Source organism: Macaca mulatta, chromosome 3 (genome assembly GCF_049350105.2).
Source record: "Macaca mulatta isolate MMU2019108-1 chromosome 3, T2T-MMU8v2.0, whole genome shotgun sequence".
Taxonomy (NCBI): Eukaryota; Metazoa; Chordata; class Mammalia; order Primates; family Cercopithecidae; genus Macaca; species Macaca mulatta.
In genome coordinates this window covers 179,043,592-179,054,568 of record NC_133408.1, presented here as the reverse complement: position 1 = coordinate 179,054,568, position 10,977 = coordinate 179,043,592, and the positions used below count along the sequence as shown (strand labels likewise).

Here is a 10,977-nt window from a genome sequence, read left to right as displayed (position 1 = left end):
GTGAAGTTTGTCTTCCTGTGCCTGGCTTATTTCACTTAACATGATGACCTCCAGTTCCATCCGTGCTGTTGTAAATGACAGGATCTCATTCTTTTTAAGGCTAAATTGTCCTCTATTGTGCGTATGTACCACATTTTCTTTATCCATTTGTCTGCTGATGGACACTTAGGCTGCTTTCAAATTTCGGCTATTGTAAATAGTGCTTCAATTAACAGAAGTGTGCAGATGTCTCTTTGATAAACTGATTTCCTTTCTTTTGGGCATATACCTAGCAGTGAGATTGCTGGATCACATGGTCATCCTATTTTTAGTATTTTGAGGAACTTCCAAACTGTTCTCCATAGTGGTTGTGATAATTTACATTCCCACCAACAGTGTACGAGGGTCCTTTTTCTCCATATCCTCTCCAGCATTCGTTGTTGCCTGTCTTTTGCATAAAAGCCACTTTAAGGGGGTGAGATGATCTCTCACTCTAATTTTAATTTGCATTTCTCTGATGATCAATGATGTTGAGCACCTTTTCTTATACCCATTGGTCATTTGTATGTCTTCTTTTCAGAAATATCTATTCAGATCTTTTGCCCATTTTCAAATTGGATTATTACTTTTTTTCCTATCGAGTTGTTTGAGCGCCTTCTTTTTTTTTTTTTTTTTTTTTTTTTGAGATGGAGTCACGCTCTGTTGCCCAGGCTAGAGTGCAGTGGCACCATCTTGGCTCACTGCAACCTCTGCCTCCCAGGTGCAAGTGATTCTTCTGCCTCAGCCTCCCGAGTAGCTGGGACTATAGGCATGTGCCACCACCCCCCGCTAATTTTTGTATTTTTAGTAGATACGGGTAAGGGAGGAGACCACCCCTCATATTGTCTTATGCCCAATTTCTGCCTCCAAAGAAAGAAGATGTAAAAACTAAAAGGCAGAAGTGAAATCCACAAGCAGACAGCCCGGTGCCACACCCTGGGCCTGGTAGTTAAAGACTAATCCCTGACCTAATCAGTTATGTTATCTATAGATTACAGACATTGTATAGAAAAGCACTGTGAAAATCCCTGTCCTATTCTGTTTTGTTCTAATTACCAGTGCATGCAGCCCCCAGTCATGTACCTCCAGCTTGCTCAATTGATCACGACCCTCTCATGCGGAGCCCCATTAGAGTTGTGAGCCCTTAAAAGGAACAGGAATTGCTCACTCAGGGAGCTCGGCTCTTGAGACAGGACTCTTGCTGATGCTCCCGGCCAAATAAACCCCTTCCTTCTTTAACTCCATGTCTGAGGGGTTTTGTCTGCGGCTTGTCCTGCTACATGGGGTTTCACCATATTGACCAGGCTGGTCTCAAACTCCTGACCTCATGATCCACCCACCTCAGTCTCCCGAATTGCTGGGATTACAGGCATGAGCCACCAAGCCTGGACCTGAACTCCTTCTATATTCTGGTTATTAATCCCTTGTCAGATGGGTAGTTGGCAAATATCTTCTCTGTTCTGTAGGTTGTCACTTCTCTTTGTTGATTGTTTCCTTTGCTGTGCAGAAGCTTTTTTCACTTGATGTGATCCCATTTGTCCATTTTTGCTTCAGTTGCCTGTGCTTATGGTTTTTACTCAAGAAATCTTTGCCCACACCAATGTCCTGGAGAGTTTCCCCAATGTTTTCTTGTAGTAGTTTCTTTGTCTGAGGTCTTAGATTTAAGTCTTTAATCCATTTTGATTTGATTTTTGTATAAGGTGAGAGATGGGAATCTAATTTCATTCTTCTGCATGTGGATATCCAGTTTTCCCAGTACCAGTTTTTAAAGAGACTGTCCTTTCCCCAGTAGATGTTCTTGGCACTTTTGTCAAAAATGAGTTCACTGTAGATGTATGGATTTATTTCTGGGTTCTCTATTGTGCTCCATTGGTCTACATGTCTGTTTTTATGCCAGTACCATGCTGTTTTGGTTACTATAGCTCTGGGGTATATTTAGAGGCCAGGTACTGCGAGTCCTCCAGTTTTGTTCTTTTCTCTCAAGATAGCTTTGGCCATTCTGGGTCTTTTGTAGTTCCACATAAATTTTAGGATTTTTTTTTTTCTATTTCTGTGCAGAATGTCATTAGTATTTTGCTAGGGACTGCATTGAATTTGTAGATTACTTTGGGTAGTTTGGACATTTTAACAATATTGATTCCTCGAACCAATGAACATGGCATATCTTTCCATTTTTGTGCGTGTCCTCTTCAATTTCTTGCATCAATGTTTTATAGTTTTTATTGTAGAGATATTTCACTACTTAATTCCTAGGTATTTCATTTTATTTGTAGTTAATGTAAATGGAATTACTTTTTTGATTTCATTTTCAGTTTGCTTGCTGTTGGCATGTAGAAATGGTACTGGTGCAACTTTATTGAATTTATGAGTTCTAAGAGTTTTTTTTTTTTTGGTGGAGTCTTTAGGTTTTTCCAAATATAAGAGCATATCATCTGCAGACAAGGATGATTTGACTTATTCTTTTCTACTTTGGATGCCCTTTATTTCTCTCTTATCTGATTGTTCTAGCTAGGTATTCCAGTACTATGTCGAAAAACTGGTGAAAGTGGGCATCCTTGTCTTGTTCTAGATCGTAGAGGAAAGGTTTTCCATTTTAGCCATTCAATATGATACTAGCTGTGGGTCTGTCATATATAGCTTTTATTGTGTTGAGGTGTGTTCCTTCTATACCCAGTTTTTTTAGTTTTTTTTTTTTAATCATGAAGGGATATTGAATTTTATGAAATTCTTTTCACTGTCAGTTGAAGTAGTCACATGGTTTTTGTCCTTCATTCTGTTGATATGATGTATCCCATTGATTGATTTGCATCTATTGAACCATCCTTGCATTCCTGGGATAAATCCCACTTGGTCATAATGAATGATCTTTTCAATGTGTTGTTAAATTTTGTTTACTGGTATTTGGTTGAGGATTTTTCCATCCATGTTCATCAGAGATATTGGCCTGTAGTTTTCTTTTTTTGATGTGTCTTTGTCTGGTTTTGGTATCAAGGTAATACTGGCCTCATAGAATGAGTTTGGAAAGATTCCCTCCTCTTCTCTTTTTTGAAATAGTTTGAATAGGACTGGTATTATTTCTTCTTTAAATATTTGGTTAAAATTTAGTAGTGAAGCTATTGGGTCCTGGGCTTTTCTTTGCTAGGAGAATTTTTATTATGGCTTCGATTCTGTTACTTATTATTGGTCTGTTTAGGTTTTGGATTTCTTCCTGGTTGGTTCAATTTTGGTAGGTCATATGCATCTAGGAATTTGTCAATTTCTTTAGGTTTTTTGGCTTGTTGCTCACAGTAGCCTCTATGATCCTCTGAATTTCAAGTCCAGGTTTCTTACCTGCATATATTACGTAGTGGGGATGTCTGAGCTTTTAATGTACCCATCACCTGAATAGTGAATATTGTACCCAATAGTAATTTTTCAACCCTCACTCCACTCCCTCAAAAATAGCTTTATTATACAAAGAAACCCACCTATTTAAAATGTACATTGCTATGAGAGTTGGCAAATGTATACAGTCATGTAATGACTACCAAATACATGTACATTAATGATATCCTCAGTCCTTTCCCAAAAGGACCTATCACCATTTACTCAGGGACAGTACACTAGGGAATACCCAACTATTTTGAGGATTATGAGACACAGGGTTTTAGTTAAGATTTATACACAGAGACCCAAATGTCATCCTGGTTTCCTTTGTTGGAGTTGGCAGACGAGGTAATAAATGCAGTCCTGGCCAAAGTTCATCTTACTGTGGATTCACTGGGTCCCCAAGACCATTGGGTGGTCATTTCTCCTTCCAGGAACCTATGCCAGTAATCACCTACTTCCAGTCTTTTGGTTATACCAGAAGAAAATATCTTTTCTTCAGCTACTCTTAGATAGATGTATAATGATTATTAATAAAAGTCTAAATTTAACTTTTCATGAGCATCCTTCTTGATGTCTTTATGCATATACAGACAAATATATATGCACAAATGAAATCACATGTGTCTTAGTCCATTTTGTTCTGCTATAACAGAATACCTGTGATTGGGTAATTTATAATGAACAGAAAGTTATTATCTCACAGTTCTGAAGGCTGGGAAGACAAAAATCTTGCTGAGTTCTCCCATGAAGGAAGGCAGAAGAGCAAGACAGAGCAAACCCGCTCTCCAAAGCCCTTTTCATAGTGGCATTAATCCATTTGTGGGGGCTGAACCCTCATAATCTACACACCTCCCAAAAGATCCTACCTTTTAACAATGTTGCAGTGGGGATTAAGTTTCCAACATAAGAGTTTTGGAGGATATATTCAAACTATAACAACAACACAAAGTTATTTTGTAACCTACTTTTAAGACTTATCAGTATGTCTTATAAATGTTTCTAAAGTGTTTTTAGTTTCCTATTGTTGCTGTGACAAGTTATCACAAATTTAGTGGCTTAAAACGACACAAATTTATCTTACAGTTCTATAGGTCAGAAGTCTGAAAATGGGTCTAACTGGGCCAAAGTCATATTGTTGGCAGGACTGCAGTCCTTTCTGGAAACTCCAGGGGAGAATCCACTTCCTTTCCCTTTCCAGCTTCTAGAGGAAGCCTACATTGCTTGGTTCATGGCTTTCTTCCTCCATCTTCAAAGCCAGCAGCTTCAGCTGAGTCATTCTCATGCTGCCATGACTTTGGTTCTCCCTCTTCCGAGGACCTCTGTGATTACACCACGTCTGCCTGGATAACCCAGGATAACTGTCCCATTTTAAGGCCAGTTTATTAGCAACTTTAGTTCTGTCTGAAACCTTAATTCCCCCTTGCCATGTAGTTGCATGTATTTTAAGGTTCCAGGGATTTACATATGGACATATTTGTGGGACCATTATTCTGCCTACCACAGTCATTAAATGTAAATCTACCTCACCATTTTTTAATGATTGCAAAGTATTATTATTTTTTGAAATAGGGTCTCACTCTGTCACCCAGTCTGGAGGGCAGTGGTGTGATCACAGATCTCACTGCAGCCTTGACTTCCTGGACTCAAGCAATCCTCCCACCTCAGCCCTCTGAGTAACCAGGACTACAAGCCTGGGCCACCATGCCCAGCTAATTTTTAATGTTTTTGTAGCAATAGAGTCTCACTGTGTTGCCCAGACTGGTTTTGAATTCCTGGGCTCAGGCAATCCTCCTGCCTTGACCTCTCAAAGTGTTGGGATCACAGGCATGAGCCATTGTGCCCAGCTTATGATTGCAAAATATTATATTTTATAGATGCACCTGTATTTATGTAACCAACATCTTGTAGCTGGATATTCACTTATTAGTTCACCTAACAAATATTCACTGGATACCTACCATATTGCATGTTAGATGCTAGGGATATATTTGGGAACAATCATTTATGTTGTTTCCCTTTTACACTACTATAAACAATATTTTAATCATCAGGTTTGTGCCTATATCTTTATGCATATATCTCCAACTATTTCCTTAGAATACATTCCTAGATTTGGAAATGATGGATCAAAGGATAGTCTACATTTTGATACATTTGTCATACTGCTTGCCAAGCAAAGGTAGTATCTATTTATTTTCTAATACTTGGTGCATGAGAGTTTTCTCTACTCTTTTCCCGCTGGTTATTCTCAAATTTTTAACATTTACCCAGTACAGAAGTGACAAAATTTATAGTTGCATATCTTTGCTTTCTAGTGAGACTGACTATATTTTTAAAATATCATCCTTATCCTGGAGATTGAATATTTTGTCATATGTTTATCAACAATTTTAAGTAAATTCCTAGGTACAAATGCCTTAGTCATACAAGAAGGAAGAGGCACTTATAAGAAACATTTTAAGGCCAGGAGTGGTGGCTCATGCCTGTAATCCTAGCACTTCGGGAGGCTGAGGCAGGAGGATTGCTTGAGGAGTTCAAGACTAGCCTGGGCAACATGGTGAAACCCCATCTCTACCAAAAATACAAAAATTAGCCAGGCATGGTGGCACACACCTGCGGTCCCAGCTACTCAGGAGGCTAAGGTGGGTGGATGGTTTGAGCCCAGGAGGCAGAGGTTGCAGTGAGCCATGATTGTGCCACTGCACTCCAGCCTGGGTGACAGAGCCAGACTTCGTCTCAAAAAAAAAAAAAAAAAAAGAAAAGAAAAGAAAAGACAGAAATAACAAAAGAAAGAAAGAAAGAAAGATTTTAAAAATCAATATGGACCCTAGCTTTCCTCAGAAGAATGAATGATTCCAAGTCTAGGGTAGAAAAGGAACAAGATGAGTCAGAGACAACTTGCGTCAGAGAGCAAGGAAATTATCAGACTGATGGAGTCATGTCAAAAGTCATAGGAAGCCAGGCACGGTGGCTGCTGTTGGGTACCTGCTTTGGAAGGCATTTGAATGATTCCATCTAAACACATCCTTATCTTTTTCTCACTGAAATAAAATGATCAGGGTAAAGAATTATTCTTTTCTTCTTGAGACAGAGTCTTGCTCTGTCACCCAAGCAGGAGTGCAGTGGCATGATCATAGCTTGTAGTAGCCTCGAACTCCTGGGCTCAAGCGATCCTCCCATCGCAGCCTCCTGAGTAGCTAGGACTACACACATCTGCCACCATGTAAGGGCAATAATTTTTATTTCTTTTTTTTTTTTTAGAGATGGCATTTTGCTATGCTGCCCAGGATGGTCTTGAATTCCTGGGCTCAAGTGATCCTCCCACCTCAGTCTTTCAAAGCCCTGGGTTACAGGCATGAGCCACTGTGTCTGGCTGGTAAAGGAATATTAAAGATTCCTTTGTTCTTAGGTTACATTAAAAAGTACAATGTAGGCCGGACACAGTGGCTCATGCCTGTAATCCCAGCACTTTGGGAGGCCGAGGTGGGCAGATCACCTGAGGTCAAGAGTTTGTGACCAGCCTGGCCAACATGGTGAAACCCCATCTCTACTAAACATACAAAAATTAGCTGGGTGTGGTGGCATATGCCTGCAGTCCCAGCCACTCGGGAGGCTGAGGCAGAAGAATTGCTTGAACCCAGGAGGTGGAGGTTGCAGTGAGCCAAGATCATGCCACTGCACTCCAGCCTGGGTGACAGAGCGAGACTCTGTCTCAAAATACAAACAAACAAAAACAACAACAATGTGGAGCCAGGCACGGGGGTGCGCACCTGTGGTCCCAGCAGGCACGGGGGTGCGCACCTGTGGTCCCAGCAGGCACGGGGGTGCGCACCTGTGGTCCCAGCAGGCATGGGGGTGCGCACCTGTGGTCCCAGCAGGCAGGGGGTGCGCACCTGTGGTCCCAGCAGGCATGGGGGTGCGCACCTGTGGTCCCAGCAGGCATGGGGGTGCGCACCTGTGGTCCCAGCTACTCAGGAGGCTGGCGTGGGAGGAAACTTCGCATCCAGGAGTTAGAGTCCAGCCTGGGCAACACAGCAAGACTCCATTCTCTAAAAACAAAGTTCACAGGACAGGAGTGGGTGTGAAGATTGTTTGGCAAGAGGAAAAGAGTTCTGGAAATTAGTTGCACGACAATGTGACTTTATTAAAACAACAAGGAGATATAACCTCATGCCTGTTAAGATGGCTACTATCAAAAAGACAAGAGATAATACGTGTTGGAAAGGATATGGGCAAAAGGGAACCTTTGTACACTGTTGCTAGAAGCCATTATGGAAAACATTATGGAGATTGCTCCACAAATTAATAATAGAACTGCCATATAATCCAGCAAGCCCATTTCTGGGTATATATCTGAAAGAAATGAAATCAGTATGTCAAAAAGGCATCTGCACTCCCATGTTCATTGGCAGCATTATTCACAATAGCCAAGACACGGAAACAACCTAAGTGTCCATTGGTAGATGAATGGATACATTGTTATATATATACATATACACATGCACACATGTACATATAGAGACACGATAGACTATTATTCAGTCACAAAAAGAAAATCTTGCTATTTGCAATTACATTATTCGTAATAGCCAAGAATAAACCTTGAGGGCATGATGCTAAGTGAGATATGTCAGACAGAGAAAGACAAATACTATATAATCTTACTTATATGTCAAATTTAAAAAAGATGAACTCACAGAAAGAGTAAAATAGTGGCTGCAGGGGCTAAGAGGTAGGGGATATGGGGAGATGTTGGTCAAAGGATAAAAACTTTGTCATAAGATGAGTAAGTTCTGGAGATTTAATGTAGCATAGTGACATTATTTGATAATAATGTATACTTGAAATTTGCTAAGAGACTAGATCTCAAGCATTCTCATCACAGAGACACACACACCTGGTAACTAGGTAAGGCAATAGATGTGTTAACTAACTTGATTGTGGTAATTATTTCACAATATAGACATATATAACATAATCACTTTGTACACCTTAGTTTTATACAATTGTATTTGTCAATTATACCTCATAAAGCTAGGGGAAAAAAGAATATGGTGAAAGAAAGATTAATAACCATAAAAAGTCTTCATTAAGAGCTACTTCTTATTGTAACTTTTTTTCTTTTTTTTTTTTTTTTTTTTTGAGATGGAGTTGCGCTCTTGTCACCCAGGCTGGAGTGCAGTGGTGCGATCTCGGCTCACTGCAACCTTCGCCTCCTGGGTTCAAGCCATTCTCCCGCCTCAGCCTCCCAAGTAGCTGAGATTACAGGCACCCACAACCATCCCCAGCTAATTATTGTATTTTTAGTAGAGACAGGGTTTCGCCACGTTGACCAGGCTGGTCTCGAACTCCCGACCTCAGATGATCCACCTGCCTCCGCCTTCCAAAGTGCTGGGATTACGGGTGTGAGCCGCTGCTCCTGGCCTAACTTCTTCATTTTTTTAAGACAAGGTTTTTGTCTGTTTACCCATGCTAGAGTGCAGTGGTGCCATCATAGCTCATTGTAGCCTCAAATTCCTGGGCTCAAGCAGTCCTCCTACCTGGGCTTCCCAAAGTGCTGGGAATTACAGTTGTGAGCCACCGTGCCTGGCCTATAACTCCTCAGGTTACTTGATAGCCTTATGCAGTTTTACAACATGCGCTAAACACAAATGAAGGGCAGATAAAAACATTATATTTAAAAACCCAATGTGAATGTACTTTACACCACTGAACTGTATACTTAAAAATGGCTAAGATGGGCCGGGCTCATGCCTGTAATCCCAGCACTTTGGGAATCCAAGGCGGGCAGATCACCTGAGGTCAGGAGTTCAAGACCAGCCTGGCCAATATGGTGAAACCCTGTCTCTACTAAAAATACAAACATTAGCCAGGCGTGGTGTCACGTGCCTATAGCCCCAGCTACTCGGGAGGCTGAGGCAGAAGAATCACTTGAACCCAGGAGGCAGAGGTTGCAGCAAGCCAAGATCATGCCACTGCACTCCAGCCTGGGTGACAGAGCGAGATTCTGTCTCAAAAAAAAAAAAAAAAAAAAAAAAGGCTAAGATGGGATTCTGGAAGAAATAAGAGTGTGATGTGAGTGTGCAGAGGCAAAAGAAATCAAGGAATTATGCAACCATGAAGCCAATGCTTAGTGTCAGACATCAGAGGCTTAAAGAAAGGGATCGATTAAAACCTAAAAAGGAAGAAACGAAAGAATCCAACATACTAAAGGAAAGAGAAGTTCCTCAACACCCTTCCTGCTTATTTTTCCAATATAATACACAGCTGGGCCACCTTACCACATCCTTGTTGACACCAACTTTATCAACTTTTCCATTAAAGCCAAATCAGACTCAGTGCAGTCAATGATGAACTGTCTGTAGGCCAAGTGTATCCCTTATATAACTGATTGTGTAATGGCTGAAATTGAGAAATTGGGGCAGAAGTATTGAGTGGCTCTAAGAGATCTCCACGGATCCAAGGTTTGAATGATTACCATGCACACACAAAGGAACCGATGCAGATGACTGCTTAGTACAGAGAGAAACTCAGCACAAATGTTGCATTGTGGCCACGGTTGACCAGGACCTTAAAAGAAGAATCTCCAAGATTCCAGGAGTTCCAATCGTGTACATTTCTAACCATAGATACAACATCCAATGAATGCTAGATGATTATGAAGTCCCTGGGTTCTAATTCTTACAAGACAAAGTTTCCCTGCCTTTCTTTTCTTTCTTTTTTTTTTTTAAGAGATATTAAATGCTTTTATTTTCAATATTAAAAATCAGTATTTTAAATATTAAAATGGCGCTAATTTTAACAAAATGGCAGAAAAAAACCCCAAGGTACAATCTACAGGGAAACTCATCTTGACGCCCCCACCCCCCGCAACACACAGACCTGACTAGGCCCCAGTTGTGGGTGCCCAGCAGAGCTCCCAGTCACATCCATGTCCACACATACACACTCATGACAGGCTGGGGACTGGCCCAGGAGCAGGTACCAAAATAGTTTTAGAAACAACTGTCCAGTTCAGGCGCTAGAAAAATACTCTTTCCAAAGTGAGGGGAAAGGAGAGTGTGTGTGGAGCGGGAGGTGGCACAAGGTGCTGGGCCCCACCTGTCCTCTTCCTTAGGCAGCAGGCCCCCAGGGCAGCCAAATGCCTGCAGGAGGGCTCAGTTCTGGCCCAAGTCCCAGGCCCACACTCTGGGGCTGGTGCTGCTCCAGGGCCCTCCCTGCCTTTCTTTGACCAATTTTCCTCTTGTTACCAGTTTCCTCTGCCTTTCTTTGACCACTTTTCTCTTGCTGCCAGTTCATTGAACATGTAATAGCATGAATTATTATTCTATTCACCCATTTGCTCTATTATGAGCTGAGTATGAATAATTATGCTCACTTTTTTATATGCTGCTTTGAAATTGATATTTTGTCTCATTTAAAAATTTTAAGGCCGGGTGCAGTGGCTCACACCTGTAATCCCAGCACTTTGGGAGGCCAAGGTAGTTGGATCACTTGAGGTCGGGAGTTTGAGACCAGCCTGGCCAACATGGTGAAACCCTGTCTCTACTAAAAATACAAAAAATTAGCCGGAGGTGGTGGCAGGTGCCT

At 41.3% G+C, this 10,977-nt stretch overlaps 1 pseudogene; it reads left to right on the top strand.

Moving 5' to 3' along the window:
- The first annotated feature begins 9,396 nt into the window (after positions 1-9,396).
- Positions 9,397-10,065, top strand: LOC100423717 (rRNA-processing protein FCF1 homolog pseudogene; annotated as a pseudogene).
- The last annotated feature ends 912 nt before the right edge of the window (positions 10,066-10,977 follow it).